This window comes from Aethina tumida, chromosome 8 (genome assembly GCF_024364675.1).
Source record: "Aethina tumida isolate Nest 87 chromosome 8, icAetTumi1.1, whole genome shotgun sequence".
Lineage (NCBI taxonomy): Eukaryota > Metazoa > Arthropoda > Insecta > Coleoptera > Nitidulidae > Aethina > Aethina tumida.
This window is the reverse complement of record NC_065442.1, coordinates 2,964,680-2,987,331: the sequence shown is the minus strand read 5'-3', so window position 1 is coordinate 2,987,331 and position 22,652 is coordinate 2,964,680.

Genomic DNA, 22,652 nt, shown 5'->3' with positions numbered 1-22,652 from the left:
AAGAATCTAAAGAATCTAAAGAATCTAAAGAATCTAAAGAATCTAAAGAATCTAAAGAATCTAAAGAATCTAAAGAATCTAAAGAATCTAAAGAATCTAAAGAATCTAAAGAATCTAAAGAATCTAAAAAACACAAAGGATCTAAAGAAACTAAAGAATCTAAAAAATCAAAAGAATCTAAAAAATCTAAAGATTCTAAAGAATCTAAAGGATCTAAAGATTCTAAAGAATCTAAAAAATCTAAAGAATCTAAAGAATCTAAAGAATCTAAAGAATCTAAAGAATCTAAAGAATCTAAAAAATCTAAAGAATCTAAATAATCTAAAGTATCTAAAGAATCTAAAGAATCTAAAGAATCTAAAAAATTTAAAGAATCTAAAGAATCTAAAGAATGTAAAGAATCTAAAGAATCTAAAGAATCTAAAGAATCTAAAGTATCTAAAGAATCTAAAGAATCTAAAAAGTCTAAAGAATCTAAAGAAACTAAAGAATCTAAAGAATCTAAAGAATCTAGAGAATCAAAAGAGTCTAAAGAATCTAAAGAATCTAAAGAATCTAAATAATCTAAAGGATCTAAAGAATCTAAAGAATCTAAAGAATCTAAAGAATCTAAAGAATCTAAAAAATCTAAAGAATCTAAAGAATCTAAAGTATCTAAAGAATCTAAAGTATCTAAAGAATCTAAAGAATCTGAAGAATCTAAAGAATCTAAAGAATCTAATGAATCTAAAGAATCTAAAGAATCTAAAAAATTTAAAGAATCTAAAGAATCTAAAGAATCTAAAGAATCTAAATAATCTAAAGGATCTAAAGAATCTAAAGAATCTAAAGAATCTAAAGAATCTAAAGAATCTAAAAAATCTAAAGAATCTAAAGAATCTAAAGTATCTAAAGAATCTAAAGTATCTAAAGAATCTAAAGAATCTGAAGAATCTAAAGAATCTAAAGAATCTAATGAATCTAAAGAATCTAAAGAATCTAAAAAATTTAAAGAATCTAAAGAATCTAAAGAATGTAAAGAATCTAAAGTATCTAAAGAATCTAAAAAATCTGAAGAATCTAAAGAATCTAAAGAATCTAATGAATCTAAAGAATCTAAAGAATCTAAAAAATTTAAAGAATCTAAAAAATCTAAAGAATGTAAAGGATCTAAAGAATCTAAAGAATCTAAAGAATCTAAAGAATCTAAAGAATCTAAAGAATCTAAAGTATCTAAAGAATCTAAAGAATCTAAAAAATCTAAAGAATCTAAAGAAACTAAAGAATCTAAAGAATCTAAAGAATCTAAAGAATCTAAAGAATCTAAAGAATCTAAAGAATCAAAAGAGTCTAAAGAATCTAAAGAATCTAAAGAATCTAAATAATCTAAAGGATCTAAAGAATCATAAGTATCTAAAGATTCTAAAGAATCTAAAGAATCTAATGAATCTAAAGATTCTAAAGAATCTAAAAATTCTAAAGAACCTAAAGAATCCAAAGAATCAAAAGGATCTAAAGAATCTAAAAAACCTAAAGAATCTAAAGAATCTAAAGAATCTAAAGAATATAAAGAATCTAAAGAATCTAAAAAATCTAAAGAATCCAAAGAATCTAAAGAATCTAAAGAATCTAAAGAATCTAAAGAATCTAAAGAATCTAAAAAATCTAAAGAATATAAAGAATCTAAAGAATCCAAAGAATCTAAAGAATCTAAAGAATCTAAAGAATCTAAAGAATCTAAAGAATCTAAAGAATCTAAAGAATCTAAAGAATCTAATGAATCTAAAGAATCTAAAGAATCTAAAGAATCTAAAGAATCTAAAGAATCTAAAGAATCTAAAGAATCTAAAGAATCTAAAGAATCTAAAGAATCTAAAGAATCTAAAGAATCTAAAGAATCTAAAGAATCTAAAAAACACAAAGGATCTAAAAAACTAAAGAATCTAAAAAATCAAAAGAATCTAAAAAATCTAAAGATTCTAAAGAATCTAAAGGATCTAAAGATTCTAAAGAATCTAAAAAATCTAAAGAATCTAAAGAATCTAAAGAATCTAAAGAAACTAAAGAATCTAAAGAATCCAAAGAATCTAAAAATTCTAAAGAATCTAAAGAATCCAAAGAATCTAAAAGATCTAAAGAATCTAAAGAATCTAAAGAATCTAAAGAATCTAAAGAATCTAAAGAATCTAAAGAATCTAAAAACACAAAGGATCTAAAGAAGCTAAAGAATCTAAACAATCAAAATAATCTAAAGAATCTAAGGATTCTAAAGAATCTAAAGGATCTAAAGAATCTAAAGAATCTAAAGAATCTAAAGAATCTAAAGAATCTAAAGAATCTAAAGAATCTAAAGAATCTAAAGAATCTAAAGAATCTAAAGAATCTAAAGAATCTAAAGAATCTAAAGAATCTAAAGAATCTAAAAAACACAAAGGATCTAAAGAAACTAAAGAATCTAAAAAATCAAAAGAATCTAAAAAATCTAAAGATTCTAAAGAATCTAAAGGATCTAAAGATTCTAAAGAATCTAAAAAATCTAAAGAATCTAAAGAATCTAAAGAATCTAAAGAATCTAAAGAATCTAAAGAATCTAAAAAATCTAAAGAATCTAAAGAATCTAAAGTATCTAAAGAATCTAAAGAATCTAAAGAATCTAAAAAATTTAAAGAATCTAAAGAATCTAAAGAATGTAAAGAATCTAAAGAATCTAAAGAATCTAAAGAATCTAAAGTATCTAAAGAATCTAAAGAATCTAAAAAGTCTAAAGAATCTAAAGAAACTAAAGAATCTAAAGAATCTAAAGAATCTAGAGAATCAAAAGAGTCTAAAGAATCTAAAGAATCTAAAGAATCTAAATAATCTAAAGGATCTAAAGAATCTAAAGAATCTAAAGAATCTAAAGAATCTAAAGAATCTAAAAAATCTAAAGAATCTAAAGAATCTAAAGTATCTAAAGAATCTAAAGTATCTAAAGAATCTAAAGAATCTGAAGAATCTAAAGAATCTAAAGAATCTAATGAATCTAAAGAATCTAAAGAATCTAAAAAATTTAAAGAATCTAAAGAATCTAAAGAATGTAAAGAATCTAAAGAATCTAAAGAATCTAAAGAATCTAAAGAATCTAAAGAATCTAAAGAATCTAAAGAATCCAAAGAATCTAAAGAATCTAAAGAATCTAAAGAATCTAAAGAATCTAAAGAATCTAAAAAATCTAAAGAATATAAAGAATCTAAAGAATCTAAAGAATCTAAAGAATCTCAAGAATCTAAAGAATCTAAAGAATCTAAAGAATCTAAAGAATCTAAAGAATCTAAAGAATCTAAAGAATCTAAAGAATCTAAAGAATCTAAAGAATCTAAAGAATCTAAAGAATCTAAAGAATCTAAAGAATCTAAAGAATCTAAAGAATCTAAAGAATCTAAAGAATCTAAAGAATCTAAAGAATCTAAAGAATCTAAAGAATCTAAAGAATCTAAAGAATCTAAAGAATATAAAGAATCTAAAGAATCTAAAAGACACAAAGGATCTAAAAAACTAAAGAATCTAAAAAATCAAAAGAATCTAAAAAATCTAAAGATTCTAAAGAATCTAAAGGATCTAAAGATTCTAAAGAATCTAAAAAATCTAAAGTATCTAAAGAATCTATAGAATCTAAAGAATCTAAAGAAACTAAAGAATCTAAAGAATCTAAAGAATCTAAAAATTCTAAAGAATCTAAAGAATCCAAAGAATCTAAAAGATCTAAAGAATCCAAAGAATCTAAAGAATCTAAAGAATCTAAAGAATCTAAAGAATCTAAAGAATCTAAAGAATCTAAAGAATCTAAAGAATCTAAAGAAACTAAAGAATCTAAAGAATCCAAAGAATCTAAAAATTCTAAAGAATCTAAAGAATCCAAAGAATCTAAAAGATCTAAAGAATCTAAAGAATCTAAAGAATCTAAAGAATCTAAAGAATCTAAAGAATCTAAAGAATCTAAAGAATCTAAAAACACAAAGGATCTAAAGAAACTAAAGAATCTAAAAAATCAAAATAATCTAAAGAATCTAAGGATTCTAAAGAATCTAAAGGATCTAAAGAATCTAAAGAATCTAAAGAATCTAAAGAATCTAAAGAATCTAAAGAATCTAAAGAATCTAAAGAATCTAAAGAATCTAAAGAATCTAAAGAATCTAAAGAATCTAAAGAATCTAAAGAATCTAAAGAATCTAAAAAATCTAAAGAATATAAAGAATCTAAAGAATCTAAAGTATCTAAAGAATCTAAAGAATCTAAAGAATCTAAAGAATCTAAAGAATCTAAAGAATCTAAAGAATCTAAAGAATCTAAAGAATCTAAAGAATCTAAAGAATCTAAAGAATCTAAAGAATCTAAAGAATATAAAGAATCTAAAGAATCTAAAGAATCTAAAGAATCCAAAGAATCTAAAGAATCTAAAGAATCTAAAGAATCTAAAGAATCTAAAGAATCTAAAAAATCTAAAGAATATAAAGAATCTAAAGAATCCAAAGAATCTAAAGAATCTAAAGAATCTAAAGAATCTAAAGAATCTAAAGAATCTAAAGAATCTAATGAATCTAAAGAATCTAAAGAATCTAAAGAATCTAAAGAATCTAAAGAATCTAAAGAATCTAAAGAATCTAAAGAATCTAAAGAATCTAAAGAATCTAAAGAATCTAAAGAATCTAAAGAATCTAAAGAATCTAAAGAATCTAAAGAATCTAAAAAACACAAAGGATCTAAAAAACTAAAGAATCTAAAAAATCAAAAGAATCTAAAAAATCTAAAGATTCTAAAGAATCTAAAGGATCTAAAGATTCTAAAGAATCTAAAAAATCTAAAGAATCTAAAGAATCTAAAGAATCTAAAGAAACTAAAGAATCTAAAGAATCCAAAGAATCTAAAAATTCTAAAGAATCTAAAGAATCCAAAGAATCTAAAAGATCTAAAGAATCTAAAGAATCTAAAGAATCTAAAGAATCTAAAGAATCTAAAGAATCTAAAGAATCTAAAGAATCTAAAGAATCTAAAAACACAAAGGATCTAAAGAAGCTAAAGAATCTAAACAATCAAAATAATCTAAAGAATCTAAGGATTCTAAAGAATCTAAAGGATCTAAAGAATCTAAAGAATCTAAAGAATCTAAAGAATCTAAAGAATCTAAAGAATCTAAAGAATCTAAAGAATCTAAAGAATCTAAAGAATCTAAAGAATCTAAAGAATCTAAAGAATCTAAAGAATCTAAAGAATCTAAAGAATCTAAAGAATCTAAAGAATCTAAAAAACACAAAGGATCTAAAGAAACTAAAGAATCTAAAAAATCAAAAGAATCTAAAAAATCTAAAGATTCTAAAGAATCTAAAGGATCTAAAGATTCTAAAGAATCTAAAAAATCTAAAGAATCTAAAGAATCTAAAGAATCTAAAGAATCTAAAGAATCTAAAGAATCTAAAAAATCTAAAGAATCTAAATAATCTAAAGTATCTAAAGAATCTAAAGAATCTAAAGAATCTAAAAAATTTAAAGAATCTAAAGAATCTAAAGAATGTAAAGAATCTAAAGAATCTAAAGAATCTAAAGAATCTAAAGTATCTAAAGAATCTAAAGAATCTAAAAAGTCTAAAGAATCTAAAGAAACTAAAGAATCTAAAGAATCTAAAGAATCTAGAGAATCAAAAGAGTCTAAAGAATCTAAAGAATCTAAAGAATCTAAATAATCTAAAGGATCTAAAGAATCTAAAGAATCTAAAGAATCTAAAGAATCTAAAGAATCTAAAAAATCTAAAGAATCTAAAGAATCTAAAGTATCTAAAGAATCTAAAGTATCTAAAGAATCTAAAGAATCTGAAGAATCTAAAGAATCTAAAGAATCTAATGAATCTAAAGAATCTAAAGAATCTAAAAAATTTAAAGAATCTAAAGAATCTAAAGAATCTAAAGAATCTAAATAATCTAAAGGATCTAAAGAATCTAAAGAATCTAAAGAATCTAAAGAATCTAAAGAATCTAAAAAATCTAAAGAATCTAAAGAATCTAAAGTATCTAAAGAATCTAAAGTATCTAAAGAATCTAAAGAATCTGAAGAATCTAAAGAATCTAAAGAATCTAATGAATCTAAAGAATCTAAAGAATCTAAAAAATTTAAAGAATCTAAAGAATCTAAAGAATGTAAAGAATCTAAAGTATCTAAAGAATCTAAAAAATCTGAAGAATCTAAAGAATCTAAAGAATCTAATGAATCTAAAGAATCTAAAGAATCTAAAAAATTTAAAGAATCTAAAAAATCTAAAGAATGTAAAGGATCTAAAGAATCTAAAGAATCTAAAGAATCTAAAGAATCTAAAGAATCTAAAGAATCTAAAGTATCTAAAGAATCTAAAGAATCTAAAAAATCTAAAGAATCTAAAGAAACTAAAGAATCTAAAGAATCTAAAGAATCTAAAGAATCTAAAGAATCTAAAGAATCTAAAGAATCAAAAGAGTCTAAAGAATCTAAAGAATCTAAAGAATCTAAATAATCTAAAGGATCTAAAGAATCATAAGTATCTAAAGATTCTAAAGAATCTAAAGAATCTAATGAATCTAAAGATTCTAAAGAATCTAAAAATTCTAAAGAACCTAAAGAATCCAAAGAATCAAAAGGATCTAAAGAATCTAAAAAACCTAAAGAATCTAAAGAATCTAAAGAATCTAAAGAATATAAAGAATCTAAAGAATCTAAAAAATCTAAAGAATCCAAAGAATCTAAAGAATCTAAAGAATCTAAAGAATCTAAAGAATCTAAAGAATCTAAAAAATCTAAAGAATATAAAGAATCTAAAGAATCCAAAGAATCTAAAGAATCTAAAGAATCTAAAGAATCTAAAGAATCTAAAGAATCTAAAGAATCTAAAGAATCTAAAGAATCTAATGAATCTAAAGAATCTAAAGAATCTAAAGAATCTAAAGAATCTAAAGAATCTAAAGAATCTAAAGAATCTAAAGAATCTAAAGAATCTAAAGAATCTAAAGAATCTAAAGAATCTAAAGAATCTAAAGAATCTAAAAAACACAAAGGATCTAAAAAACTAAAGAATCTAAAAAATCAAAAGAATCTAAAAAATCTAAAGATTCTAAAGAATCTAAAGGATCTAAAGATTCTAAAGAATCTAAAAAATCTAAAGAATCTAAAGAATCTAAAGAATCTAAAGAAACTAAAGAATCTAAAGAATCCAAAGAATCTAAAAATTCTAAAGAATCTAAAGAATCCAAAGAATCTAAAAGATCTAAAGAATCTAAAGAATCTAAAGAATCTAAAGAATCTAAAGAATCTAAAGAATCTAAAGAATCTAAAAACACAAAGGATCTAAAGAAGCTAAAGAATCTAAACAATCAAAATAATCTAAAGAATCTAAGGATTCTAAAGAATCTAAAGGATCTAAAGAATCTAAAGAATCTAAAGAATCTAAAGAATCTAAAGAATCTAAAGAATCTAAAGAATCTAAAGAATCTAAAGAATCTAAAGAATCTAAAGAATCTAAAGAATCTAAAGAATCTAAAGAATCTAAAGAATCTAAAAAACACAAAGGATCTAAAGAAACTAAAGAATCTAAAAAATCAAAAGAATCTAAAAAATCTAAAGATTCTAAAGAATCTAAAGGATCTAAAGATTCTAAAGAATCTAAAAAATCTAAAGAATCTAAAGAATCTAAAGAATCTAAAGAATCTAAAGAATCTAAAGAATCTAAAAAATCTAAAGAATCTAAAGAATCTAAAGTATCTAAAGAATCTAAAGAATCTAAAGAATCTAAAAAATTTAAAGAATCTAAAGAATCTAAAGAATGTAAAGAATCTAAAGAATCTAAAGAATCTAAAGAATCTAAAGTATCTAAAGAATCTAAAGAATCTAAAAAGTCTAAAGAATCTAAAGAAACTAAAGAATCTAAAGAATCTAAAGAATCTAGAGAATCAAAAGAGTCTAAAGAATCTAAAGAATCTAAAGAATCTAAATAATCTAAAGGATCTAAAGAATCTAAAGAATCTAAAGAATCTAAAGAATCTAAAGAATCTAAAAAATCTAAAGAATCTAAAGAATCTAAAGTATCTAAAGAATCTAAAGTATCTAAAGAATCTAAAGAATCTGAAGAATCTAAAGAATCTAAAGAATCTAATGAATCTAAAGAATCTAAAGAATCTAAAAAATTTAAAGAATCTAAAGAATCTAAAGAATGTAAAGAATCTAAAGAATCTAAAGAATCTAAAGAATCTAAAGAATCTAAAGAATCTAAAGAATCTAAAGAATCCAAAGAATCTAAAGAATCTAAAGAATCTAAAGAATCTAAAGAATCTAAAGAATCTAAAAAATCTAAAGAATATAAAGAATCTAAAGAATCTAAAGAATCTAAAGAATCTCAAGAATCTAAAGAATCTAAAGAATCTAAAGAATCTAAAGAATCTAAAGAATCTAAAGAATCTAAAGAATCTAAAGAATCTAAAGAATCTAAAGAATCTAAAGAATCTAAAGAATCTAAAGAATCTAAAGAATCTAAAGAATCTAAAGAATCTAAAGAATCTAAAGAATCTAAAGAATCTAAAGAATCTAAAGAATCTAAAGAATCTAAAGAATCTAAAGAATCTAAAGAATATAAAGAATCTAAAGAATCTAAAAGACACAAAGGATCTAAAAAACTAAAGAATCTAAAAAATCAAAAGAATCTAAAAAATCTAAAGATTCTAAAGAATCTAAAGGATCTAAAGATTCTAAAGAATCTAAAAAATCTAAAGTATCTAAAGAATCTATAGAATCTAAAGAATCTAAAGAAACTAAAGAATCTAAAGAATCTAAAGAATCTAAAAATTCTAAAGAATCTAAAGAATCCAAAGAATCTAAAAGATCTAAAGAATCCAAAGAATCTAAAGAATCTAAAGAATCTAAAGAATCTAAAGAATCTAAAGAATCTAAAGAATCTAAAGAATCTAAAGAATCTAAAGAAACTAAAGAATCTAAAGAATCCAAAGAATCTAAAAATTCTAAAGAATCTAAAGAATCCAAAGAATCTAAAAGATCTAAAGAATCTAAAGAATCTAAAGAATCTAAAGAATCTAAAGAATCTAAAGAATCTAAAGAATCTAAAGAATCTAAAAACACAAAGGATCTAAAGAAACTAAAGAATCTAAAAAATCAAAATAATCTAAAGAATCTAAGGATTCTAAAGAATCTAAAGGATCTAAAGAATCTAAAGAATCTAAAGAATCTAAAGAATCTAAAGAATCTAAAGAATCTAAAGAATCTAAAGAATCTAAAGAATCTAAAGAATCTAAAGAATCTAAAGAATCTAAAGAATCTAAAGAATCTAAAGAATCTAAAAAATCTAAAGAATATAAAGAATCTAAAGAATCTAAAGTATCTAAAGAATCTAAAGAATCTAAAGAATCTAAAGAATCTAAAGAATCTAAAGAATCTAAAGAATCTAAAGAATCTAAAGAATCTAAAGAATCTAAAGAATCTAAAGAATCTAAAGAATCTAAAGAATCTAAAGAATCTAAAGAATCTAAAGAATCTAAAGAATCTAAAGAATCTAAAGATTCTAAAGAATCTAAAGAATCTAAAGAATCTAAAGAATCTAAAAAACACAAAGGATCTAAAAAACTAAAGAATCTAAAAAATCAAAAGAATCTAAAAAATCTAAAGATTCTAAAGAATCTAAAGGATCTAAAGATTCTAAAGAATCTAAAAAATCTAAAGAATCTAAAGAATCTAAAGAATCTAAAGAAACTAAAGAATCTAAAGAATCCAAAGAATCTAAAAATTCTAAAGAATCTAAAAAATCCAAAGAATCTAAAAGATCTAAAGAATCTAAAGAATCTAAAGAATCTAAAGAATCTAAAGAATCTAAAGAATCTAAAGAATCTAAAGAATCTAAAGAATCTAAAGAATCTAAAGAATCTAAAAACACAAAGGATCCAAAGAAGCTAAAGAATCTAAAAAATCAAAATAATCTAAAGAATATAAGGATTCTAAAGGATCTAAAGGATCTAAAGAATCTAAAGAATCTAAAGAATCTAAAGAATCTAAAGAATCTAAAGAATCTAAAGAATCTAAAGAATCTAAAGAATCTAAAGAATCTAAAGAATCTAAAGAATCTAAAGAATCTAAAGAATCTAAAGAATCTAAAGAATCTAAAGAATCTAAAGAATCTAAAAAACACAAAGGATCTAAAGAAACTAAAGAATCTAAAAAATCAAAAGAATCTAAAAAATCTAAAGATTCTAAAGAATCTAAAGGATCTAAAGATTCTAAAGAATCTAAAAAACCTAAAGAATCTAAAGAATCTAAAGAATCTAAAGAATCTAAAGAATCTAAAAAATCTAAAGAATCTAAAGAATCTAAAGTATCTAAAGAATCTAAAGAATCTAAAGAATCTAAAAAATTTAAAGAATCTAAAGAATCTAAAGAATGTAAAGAATCTAAAGAATCTAAAGAATCTAAAGTATCTAAAGAATCTAAAGAATCTAAAAATTCTAAAGAATCTAAAGAAACTAAAGAATCTAAAGAATCTAAAGAATCTAGAGAATCAAAAGAGTCTAAAGAATCTAAAGAATCTAAATAATCTAAAGGATCTAAAGAATCAAAAGAATCTAAAGAATCTAAAGAATCTAAAGAATCTAAAAAATCTAAAGAATCTAAAGAATCTAAAGTATCTAAAGAATCTAAAGTATCTAAAGAATCTAAAGAATCTGAAGAATCTAAAGAATCTAAAGTATCTAAAGAATCTAAAGAAACTAAAGAATCTAAAGAATCTAAAGAATCTAAAGAATCTAAAGAATTTAAAGAATCTAAAAAATCTAAAGAATGTAAAGAATCTAAAGTATTTAAAGAATCCAAAGAATCTAAAAATTCTAAAGAACCTAAAGAATCAAAAGAATCTAAAGGATCTAAAGAATCTAAAGAATCTTAAGAATCTAAAGAATCTAAAGAATCTAAAGAATCTAAAGAATCTAAAGAATCTAAAGAATCTAAAGAATCTAAAGAATCTAAAGAATCTAAAGAATCTAAAGAATCTAAAGAATCTAAAGAATTTAAAGAATCTAAAAAATCTAAAGAATGTAAAGAATCTAAAGTATTTAAAGAATCCAAAGAATCTAAAAATTCTAAAGAACCTAAAGAATCAAAAGAATCTAAAGGATCTAAAGAATCTAAAGAATCTAAAGAATCTAAAGAATCTAAAGAATCTAAAGAATCTAAAAAATCTAAAGAATCTAAAGAATCTAAAGAATCTTAAGAATCTAAAGAATCTAAAGAATCTAAAGAATCTAAAGAATCTAAAGAATCTAAAGAATCTAAAGAATCTAAAGAATCTAAAGAATCTAAAGAATCTAAAGAATCTAAAGAATCTAAAGAATCTAAAAAATCTAAAGAATCTAAAGTATCTAAAGAATCTAAAGTATCTAAAGAATCTAAAGAATCTGAAGAATCTAAAGAATCTAAAGAATCTAATGAATCTAAAGAATCTAAAGAATCTAAAAAATTTAAAGAATCTAAAGAATCTAAAGAATGTAAAGAATCTAAAGAATCTAAAGAATCTAAAGAATCTAAAGAATCTAAAGTATCTAAAGAATCTAAAAAATCTAAAAAATCTAAAGAATCTAAAGAAACTAAAGAATCTAAAGAATCTAAAGAATCTAAAGAATCTAAAGAATCAAAAGAGTCTAAAGAATCTAAAGAATCTAAAGAATCTAAATAATCTAAGGGATCTAAAGAAACATAAGTATCTAAAGATTCTAAAGAATCTAAAGAATCTAATGAATCTAAAGATTCTAAAGAATCTAAAAATTCTAAAGAACCTAAAGAATCCAAAGAATCTAAAGGATCTAAAGAATCTAAAGAACCTAAAGAATCTAAAGAATCTAAAGAATCTAAAGAATCTAAAGAATATAAAGAATCTAAAGAATCTAAAGAATCTAAAGAATCTAAAGAATCCAAAGAATCTAAAGAATCTAAAGAATCTAAAGAATCTAAAGAATCTAAAGAATCTAAAAAATCTAAAGAATATAAAGAATCTAAAGAATCTAAAGAATCTAAAGAATCTAAAGAATCTAAAGAATCTAAAGAATCTAAAGAATCTAAAGAATCTAAAGAATCTAAAGAATCTAAAGAATCTAAAGAATCTAAAGAATCTAAAGAATCTAAAAAACACAAAGGATCTAAAAAACTAAAGAATCTAAAAAATCAAAAGAATCTAAAAAATCTAAAGATTCTAAAGAATCTAAAGGATCTAAAGATTCTAAAGAATCTAAAAAAAAAAGAATCTAAAGAATCTAAAGAATCTAAAGAAACTTAAGAATCTAAAGAATCCAAAGAATCTAAAAATTCTAAAGAATCTAAAGAATCCAAAGAATCTAAAAGATCTAAAGAATCTAAAGAATCTAAAGAATCTAAAGAATCTAAAGAATCTAAAGAATCTAAAGAATCTAAAGAATCTAAAGAATCTAAAAACACAAAGGATCTAAAGAAGCTAAAGAATCTAAAAAATCAAAATAATCTAAAGAATCTAAGGATTCAAAAGAATCTAAAGTATCTAAAGAATCTAAAGAATCTAAAGAATCTAAAGAATCTAAAGAATCTAAAGAATCTAAAGAATCTCAAGAATCTAAAGAATCTAAAAAATCTAAAGAATCTAAAAAACACAAAGGATCTAAAGAAACTAAAGAATCTAAAAAATCAAAAGAATCTAAAAAATCTAAAGATTCTAAAGAATCTAAAGGATCTAAAGATTCTAAAGAATCTAAAGAATCTAAAAAATCTAAAGAATCCAAAGAATCTAAAGAATCTAAAGAATCTAAAGAATCTAAAGAATCTAAAGAATCTAAAAAATCTAAAGAATATAAAGAATCTAAAGAATCTAAAGAATCTAAAGAATCTCAAGAATCTAAAGAATCTAAAAAATCTAAAGAATCTAAAGAATCTAAAGAATCTAAAGAATCTAAAGAATCTAAAGAATCTAAAGAATTTAAAGAATCTAAAGAATCTAAAGAATCTAAAGAATCTAAAGAATCTAAAGAATCTAAAGAATCTAAAGAATCTAAAGAATCTAAAGAATCTAAAGAATATAAAGAATCTAAAGAATCTAAAGAATCTAAAAAACACAAAGGATCTAAAAAACTAAAGAATCTAAAAAATCAAAAGAATCTAAAAAATCTAAAGATTCTAAAGAATCTAAAGGATCTAAAGATTCTAAAGAATCTAAAAAATCTAAAGAATCTAAAGAATCTAAAGAATCTAAAGAATCTAAAGAAACTAAAGAATCTAAAGAATCTAAAGAATCTAAAAATTCTAAAGAATCTAAAGAATCCAAAGAATCTAAAAGATCTAAAGAATCCAAAGAATCTAAAGAATCTAAAGAATCTAAAAAATCTAAAGAATCTAAAGAATCTAAAGAATCTAAAGAATCTAAAGAAACTAAAGAATCTAAAGAATCCAAAGAATCTAAAAATTCTAAAGAATCTAAAGAATCCAAAGAATCTAAAAGATCTAAAGAATCTAAAGAATCTAAAGAATCTAAAGAATCTAAAGAATCTAAAGAATCTAAAAACACAAAGGATCTAAAGAAACTAAAGAATCTAAAAAATCAAAATAATCTAAAGAATCTAAGGATTCTAAAGAATCTAAAGGATCTAAAGAATCTAAAGAATCTAAAGAATCTAAAGAATCTAAAGAATCTAAAGAATCTAAAGAATCTAAAAAATCTAAAGAATCTAAAGAATCTAAAGAATCTAAAGAATCTAAAGAATCTAAAGAATCTAATAAACACAAAGGATCTAAAAAACTAAAGAATCTAAAAAATCAAAAGAATCTAAAAAATCTAAAGATTCTAAAGAATCTAAAGGATCTAAAGATTCTAAAGAATCTAAAAAATCTAAAGAATCTAAAGAATCTAAAGAATCTAAAGAAACTAAAGAATCTAAAGAATCCAAAGAATCTAAAAATTCTAAAGAATCTAAAGAATCCAAAGAATCTAAAAGATCTAAAGAATCTAAAGAATCTAAATAATCTAAAGAATCTAAAGAATCTAAAGAATCTAAAGAATCTAAAAACACAAAGGATCTAAAGAAGCTAAAGAATCTAAAAAATCAAAATAATCTAAAGAATCTAAGGATTCTAAAGAATCTAAAGGATCTAAAGAATCTAAAGAATCTAAAGAATCTAAAGAATCTAAAGAATCTAAAGAATCTAAAGAATCTAAAGAATCTAAAGAATCTAAAGAATCTAAAGAATCTAAAGAATCTAAAGATTCTAAAGAATCTAAAGGATCTAAATATTCTAAAGAATCTAAAAAATCTAAAGAATCTAAAGAATCTAAAGAATCTAAAGAATCTAAAGAATCTAAAGTATCTAAAGAATCTAAAGAATCTAAAGAATCTAAAAAATTTAAAGAATCTAAAGAATCTAAAGAATGTAAAGAATCTAAAGAATCTAAAGAATCTAAAGAATCTAAAGTATCTAAAGAATCTAAAGAATCTAAAAAGTCTAAAGAATCTAAAGAAACTAAAGAATCTAAAGAATCTAAAGAATCTAGAGAATCAAAAGAGTCTAAAGAATCTAAAGAATCTAAATAAACTAAAGGATCTAAAGAATCTAAAGAATCTAAAGAATCTAAAGAATCTAAAGAATCTAAAAAATCTAAAGAATCTAAAGAATCTAAAGTATCTAAAGAATCTAAAGTATCTAAAGAATCTAAAGAATCTGAAGAATCTAAAGAATCTAAAGAATCTAATGAATCTAAAGAATCTAAAGAATCTAAAAAATTTAAAGAATCTAAAGAATCTAAAGAATGTAAAGAATGTAAAGAATCTAAAGAATCTAAAGAATCTAAAGAATCTAAAGAATCTAAAGAATCCAAAGAATCTAAAGAATCTAAAGAATCTAAAGAATCTAAAGAATCTAAAGAATCTAAAAAATCTAAAGAATATAAAGAATCTAAAGAATCTAAAGAATCTAAAGAATCTAAAGAATCTCAAGAATCTAAAGAATCTAAAGAATCTAAAGAATCTAAAGAATCTAAAGAATCTAAAGAATCTAAAGAATCTAAAGAATCTAAAGAATCTAAAGAATCTAAAGAATCTAAAGAATCTAAAGAATCTAAAGAATCTAAAGAATCTAAAGAATATAAAGAATCTAAAGAATCTAAATAATCTAAAAAACACAACGGATCTAAAAAACTAAAGAATCTAAAAAATCAAAAGAATCTAAAAAATCTAAAGATTCTAAAGAATCTAAAGGATCTAAAGATTCTAAAGAATCTAAAAAATCTAAAGAATCTAAAGAATCTAAAGAATCTAAAGAATCCAAAGAAACTAAAGAATCTAAAGAATCTAAAGAATCTAAAAATTCTAAAGAATCTAAAGAATCCAAAGAATCTAAATGATCTAAAGAATCCAAAGAATCTAAAGAATCTAAAGAATCTAAAGAATCTAAAGAATCTAAAGAATCTAAAGAATCTAAAGAATCTAAAGAATCTAAAGAATCTAAAGAATCTAAAGAATCTAAAGAAACTAAAGAAACTAAAGAATCTAAAGAATCCAAAGAATCTAAAAATTCTAAAGAATCTAAAGAATCCAAAGAATCTAAAAGATCTAAAGAATCTAAAGAATCTAAAGAATCTAAAGAATCTAAAGAATCTAAAGAATCTAAAGAATCTAAAGAATCTAAAGAATCTAAAGAATCTAAAGAATCTAAAGAATCTAAAAACACAAAGGATCTAAAGAAACTAAAGAATCTAAAAAATCAAAATAATCTAAAGAATCTAAGGATTCTAAAGAATCTAAAGGATCTAAAGAATCTAAAGAATCTAAAGAATCTAAAGAATCTAAAGAATCTAAAGAATCTAAAGAATCTAAAGAATCTAAAGAATCTAAAGAATCTAAAGAATCTAAAGAATCTAAAGAATCTAAAGAATCTAAAAAATCTAAAGAATATAAAGAATCTAAAGAATCTAAAGAATCTAAAGAATCTAAAGAATCTAAAGAATCTAAAGAATCTAAAGAATCTAAAGAATCTAAAGAATCTAAAGAATCTAAAGAATCTAAAGAATCTAAAGAATCTAAAGAATCTAAAGAATCTAAAGAATCTAAAGAATCTAAAGAATCTAAAGAATCTAAAGAATCTAAAGAATCTAAAGAATCTAAAGAATCTAAAGAATCTAAAGAATCTAAAGAATCTAAAGAATCTAAAGAATCTAAAGAATCTAAAAAACACAAAGGATCTAAAAAACTAAAGAATCTAAAAAATCAAAAGAATCTAAAAAATCTAAAGATTCTAAAGAATCTAAAGGATCTAAAGATTCTAAAGAATCTAAAAAATCTGAAGAATCTAAGGAATCTAAAGAATCTAAAGAAACTAAAGAATCTAAAGAATCCAAAGAATCTAAAAATTCTAAAGAATCTAAAGAATCCAAAGAATCTAAAAGATCTAAAGAATCTAAAGAATCTAAAGGATCTAAAGAATCTAAAGAATCTAAAGAATCTAAAGAATCTAAAGAATCTAAAAACACAAAGGATCTAAAGAAGCTAAAGAATCTAAAAAATCAAAATAATCTAATGAATCTAAGGATTCTAAAGAATCTAAAGGATCTAAAGAATCTAAAGAATCTAAAGAATCTAAAGAATCTAAAGAATCTAAAGAATCTAAAGAATCTAAAGAATCTAAAGAATCTAAAGAATCTAAAGAATCTAAAGAATCTAAAGAATCTAAAGCATCTAAAGAATCTAAAAAACACAAAGGATCTAAAGAAACTAAAGAATCTAAAAAATCAAAAGAATCTAAAAAATCTAAAGATTCTAAAGAATCTAAAGGATCTAAAGATTCTAAAGAATCTAAAAAATCTAAAGAATCTAAAGAATCTAAAGAATCTAAAGAATCTAAAGAATCTAAAAAATCTAAAGAATCTAGAGAATCTAAAGTATCTAAAGAATCTAAAGAATCTTAAGAATCTAAAAAATTTAAAGAATCTAAAGAATCTAAAGAATGTAAAGAATCTAAAGAATCTAAAGAATCTAAAGAATCTAAAGTATCTAAAGAATCTAAAGAATCTAAAAAGTCTAAAGAATCTAAAGAAACTAAAGAATCTAAAGAATCTAAAGAATCTAGAGAATCAAAAGAGTCTAAAGAATCTAAAGAATCTAAATAATCTAAAGGATCTAAAGAATCAAAAGAATCTAAAGAATCTAAAGAATCTAAAGAATCTAAAAAATCTAAAGAATCTAAAGAATCTAAAGTATCTAAAAAATCTAAAGTATCTAAAGAATCTAAAGAATCTGAAGAATCTAAAGAATCTAAAGTATCTAAAAAATCTAAAGAAACTAAAGAATCTAAAAATTCTAAAGAACCTAAAGAATCCAAAGAATCTAAAGGATCTAAAGAATCTAAAGAATCTAAAGAATCTAAAGAAACTAAAGAATCTAAAGAATCTAAAGAATCTAAAGAATCTAAAGAATCTAAGGAATCTAAAGAATCTAAAGAATCTAAAGAATCTAAAGAATCTAAAGAATCTAAAGAATCTAAAGAATCTAAAGAATCTAAAGGATCTAAAGAATCTAAAGAATCCAAAGAATCTAAAGAATCTAAAGAATCTAAAGAATCTAAAGAATCTAAAGAATCTAAAGAATTTAAAGAATCTAAAAAATCTAAAGAATGTAAAGAATCTAAAGTATTTAAAGAATCCAAAGAATCTAAAAATTCTAAAGAACCTAAAGAATCAAAAGAATCTAAAGGATCTAAAGAATCTAAAGAATCTAAAGAATCTAAAGAATCTAAAGAATCTAAAGAATCTAAAGAATCTAAAGAATCTAAAGAATCTAAAGAATCTAAAGAATCTAAAGAATCTAAAGAATCTAAAAAATCTAAAGAATCTAAAGAATCTAAAGAATCTTAAGAATCTAAAGAATCTAAAGAATTTAAAGAATCTAAAGAATCTAAAGAATCTAAAGAATCTAAAGAATCTAAAGAATCTAAAGAATCTAAAAAATCTAAAGAATCTAAAGAATCTAAAGTATCTAAAGAATCTAAAGTATCTAAAGAATCTAAAGAATCTGAAGAATCTAAAGAATCTAAAGAATCTAATGTATCTAAAGAATCTAAAGAATCTAAAAAATTTAAAGAATCTAAAGAATCTAATGAATGTAAAGAATCTAAAGAATCTAAAGAATCTAAAAAATCTAAAGAATCTAAAGTATCTAAAGAATCTAAAGAATCTAAAAAATCTAAAGAATCTAAAGAAACTAAAGAATCTAAAGAATCTAAAGAATCTAAATAATCTAAAGAATCAAAAGAGTCTAAAGAATCTAAAGAATCTAAAGAATCTAAAGAATCTAAATAATCTAAAGGATCTAAAGAATCATAAGTATCTAAAGATTCTAAAGAATCTAAAGAATCTAATGAATCTAAAGATTCTAAAGAATCTAAAAATTCTAAAGAACCTAAATAATCCAAAGAATCTAAAGGATCTAAAGAATCTAAAGAACCTAAAGAATCTAAAGAATCTAAAGAATCTAAAGAATATAAAGAATCTAAAGAATCTAAAGAATCTAAAGAATCCAAAGAATCTAAAGAATCTAAAGAATCTAAAGAATCTAAAGAATCTAAAGAATCTAAAAAATCTAAAGAATATAAAGAATCTAAAGAATCTAAAGAATCTAAAGAATCTAAAGAATCTAAAGAATCTAAAGAATCTAAAGAATCTAAAGAATCTAAAGAATCTAAAAAACACAAAGGATCTAAAGAAACTAAAGAATCTAAAAAATCAAAAGAATCTAAAAAATCTAAAGATTCTAAAGAATCTAAAGGATCTAAAGATTCTAAAGAATCTAAAAAATCTAAAGAATCTAAAGAATCTAAAGAATCTAAAGAATCTAAAGAATCTAAAAAATCTAAAGAATCTAAAGAATCTAAAGTATCTAAAGAATCTAAAGAATCTAAAGAATCTAAAAAATTTAAAGAATCTAAAGAATCTAAAGAATGTAAAGAATCTAAAGAATCTAAAGAATCTAAAGAATCTAAAGTATCTAAAGAATCTAAAGAATCTAAAAAGTCTAAAGAATCTAAAGAAACTAAAGAATCTAAAGAATCTAAAGAATCTAGAGAATCAAAAGAGTCTAAAGAATCTAAAGAATCTAAATAATCTAAAGGATCTAAAGAATCAAAAGAATCTAAAGAATCTAAAGAATCTAAAGAATCTAAAAAATCTAAAGAATCTAAAGAATCTAAAGTATCTAAAAAATCTAAAGTATCTAAAGAATCTAAAGAATCTGAAGAATCTAAAGAATCTAAAGTATCTAAAGAATCTAAAGAAACTAAAGAATCTAAAAATTCTAAAGAACCTAAAGAATCCAAAGAATCTAAAGGATCTAAAGAATCTAAAGAATCTAAAGAATCTAAAGAAACTAAAGAATCTAAAGAATCTAAAGAATCTAAAGAATCTAAAGAATCTAAGGAATCTAAAGAATCTAAAGAATCTAAAGAATCTAAAGAATCTAAAGAATCTAAAGAATCTAAAGAATCTAAAGAATCTAAAGGATCTAAAGAATCTAAAGAATCCAAAGAATCTAAAGAATCTAAAGAATCTAAAGAATCTAAAGAATCTAAAGAATCTAAAGAATTTAAAGAATCTAAAAAATCTAAAGAATGTAAAGAATCTAAAGTATTTAAAGAATCCAAAGAATCTAAAAATTCTAAAGAACCTAAAGAATCAAAAGAATCTAAAGGATCTAAAGAATCTAAAGAATCTAAAGAATCTAAAGAATCTAAAGAATCTAAAGAATCTAAAGAATCTAAAGAATCTAAAGAATCTAAAGAATCTAAAGAATCTAAAGAATCTAAAAAATCTAAAGAATCTAAAGAATCTAAAGAATCTTAAGAATCTAAAGAATCTAAAGAATTTAAAGAATCTAAAGAATCTAAAGAATCTAAAGAATCTAAAGAATCTAAAGAATCTAAAGAATCTAAAAAATCTAAAGAATCTAAAGAATCTAAAGTATCTAAAGAATCTAAAGTATCTAAAGAATCTAAAGAATCTGAAGAATCTAAAGAATCTAAAGAATCTAATGTATCTAAAGAATCTAAAGAATCTAAAAAATTTAAAGAATCTAAAGAATCTAATGAATGTAAAGAATCTAAAGAATCTAAAGAATCTAAAAAATCTAAAGAATCTAAAGTATCTAAAGAATCTAAAGAATCTAAAAAATCTAAAGAATCTAAAGAAACTAAAGAATCTAAAGAATCTAAAGAATCTAAATAATCTAAAGAATCAAAAGAGTCTAAAGAATCTAAAGAATCTAAAGAATCTAAATAATCTAAAGGATCTAAAGAATCATAAGTATCTAAAGATTCTAAAGAATCTAAAGAATCTAATGAATCTAAAGATTCTAAAGAATCTAAAAATTCTAAAGAACCTAAATAATCCAAAGAATCTAAAGGATCTAAAGAATCTAAAGAACCTAAAGAATCTAAAGAATCTAAAGAATCTAAAGAATATAAAGAATCTAAAGAATCTAAAGAATCTAAAGAATCCAAAGAATCTAAAGAATCTAAAGAATCTAAAGAATCTAAAGAATCTAAAGAATCTAAAAAATCTAAAGAATATAAAGAATCTAAAGAATCTAAAGAATCTAAAGAATCTAAAGAATCTAAAGAATCTAAAGAATCTAAAGAATCTAAAGAATCTAAAGAATCTAAAGAATCTAAAGAATCTAAAGAATCTAAAGAAACTAAAGAATCTAAAGAATCTAAAGAATCTAAAGAATCTAAAGAATCTAAAGAATCTAAAGAATCTAAAGAATCTAAAGAATCTAAAGAATCTAAAGAATCTAAAACACACAAAGGATCTAAAAAACTAAAGAATCTAAAAAATCAAAAGAATCTAAAAAATCTAAAGATTCTAAAGAATCTAAAGGATCTAAAGATTCTAAAGAATCTAAAAAATCTAAAGAATCTAAAGAATCTAAAGAATCTAAAGAATCTAAAGAATCTAAAGAATCTAAAGAAACTAAAGAATCTAAAGAATCCAAAGAATCTAAAAATTCTAAAGAATCTAAAGAATCCAAAAAATCTAAAAGATCTAAAGAATCTAAAGAATCTAAAGAATCTAAAGAATCTAAAGAATCTAAAGAATCTAAAGAATCTAAAAACACAAAGGATCTAAAGAAGCTAAAGAATCTAAAAAATCAAAATAATCTAAAGAATCTAAGGATTCTAAAGAATCTAAAGGATCTAAAGAATCTAAAGAATCTAAAGAATCTAAAGAATCTAAAGAATCTAAAGAATCTAAAGAATCTAAAGAATCTAAAGAATCTAAAGAATCTAAAGAATCTAAAGAATCTAAAGAATCTAAAGAATCTAAAGAATCTAAAGAATCTAAAAAACACAAAGGATCTAAAGAAACTAAAGAATCTAAAAAATCAAAAGAATCTAAAAAATCTAAAGATTCTAAAGAATCTAAAGGATCTAAAGATTCTAAAGGATCTAAGAAATCTAAAGAATCTAAAGAATCTAAAGAATCTAAAGAATCTAAAGAATCTAAAAAATCTAAAGAATCTAAAGAATCTAAAGTATCTAAAGAATCTAAAGAATCTAAAGAATCTAAAAAATTTAAAGAATCTAAAGAATCTAAAGAATGTAAAGAATCTAAAGAATCTAAAGAATCTAAAGAATCTAAAGTATCTAAAGAATCTAAAGAATCTAAAAAGTCTAAAGAATCTAAAGAAACTAAAGAATCTAAAGAATCTAAAGAATCTAAAAGATCTAAAGAATCTAAAGAATCTAAAGGATCTAAAGAATCTAAAGAATCTAAAGGATCTAAAGAATCTAAAGAATCTAAAGAATCTAAAGAATCTAAAGAATCTAAAAACACAAAGGATCTAAAGAAGCTAAAGAATCTAAAAAATCAAAATAATCTAAAGAATCTAAGGATTCTAAAGAATCTAAAGGATCTAAAGAATCTAAAGAATCTAAAGAATCTAAAGAATCTAAAGAATCTAAAGAATCTAAAGAATCTAAAGAATCTAAAGAATCTAAAGAATCTAAAAAACACAAAGGATCTAAAGAAACTAAAGAATCTAAAAAATCAAAAGAATTTAAAAAATCTAAAGATTCTAAAGAATCTAAAGGATCTAAAGATTCTAAAGAATCTAAAAAATCTAAAGAATCTAAAGAATCTAAAGAATCTAAAGAATCTAAAGAATCTAAAAAATCTAAAGAATCTAAAGAATCTAAAGTATCTAAAGAATCTAAAGAATCTAAAGAATCTAAAAAATTTAAAGAATCTAAAGAATCTAAAGAATGTAAAGAATCTAAAGAATCTAAAGAATCTAAAGAATCTAAAGAATCTAAAGTATCTAAAGAATCTAAAGAATCTAAAAAGTCTAAAGAATCTAAAGAAACTAAAGAATCTAAAGAATCTAAAGAATCTAGAGAATCAAAAGAGTCTAAAGAATCTAAAGAATCTAAATAATCTAAAGGATCTAAAGAATCAAAAGAATCTAAAGAATCTAAAGAATCTAAAGAATCTAAAAAATCTAAAGAATCTAAAGTATCTAAAAAATCTAAAGTATCTAAAGAATCTAAAGAATCTGAAGAATCTAAAGAATCTAAAGTATCTAAAGAATCTAAAGAAACTAAAGAATCTAAAAATTCTAAAGAACCT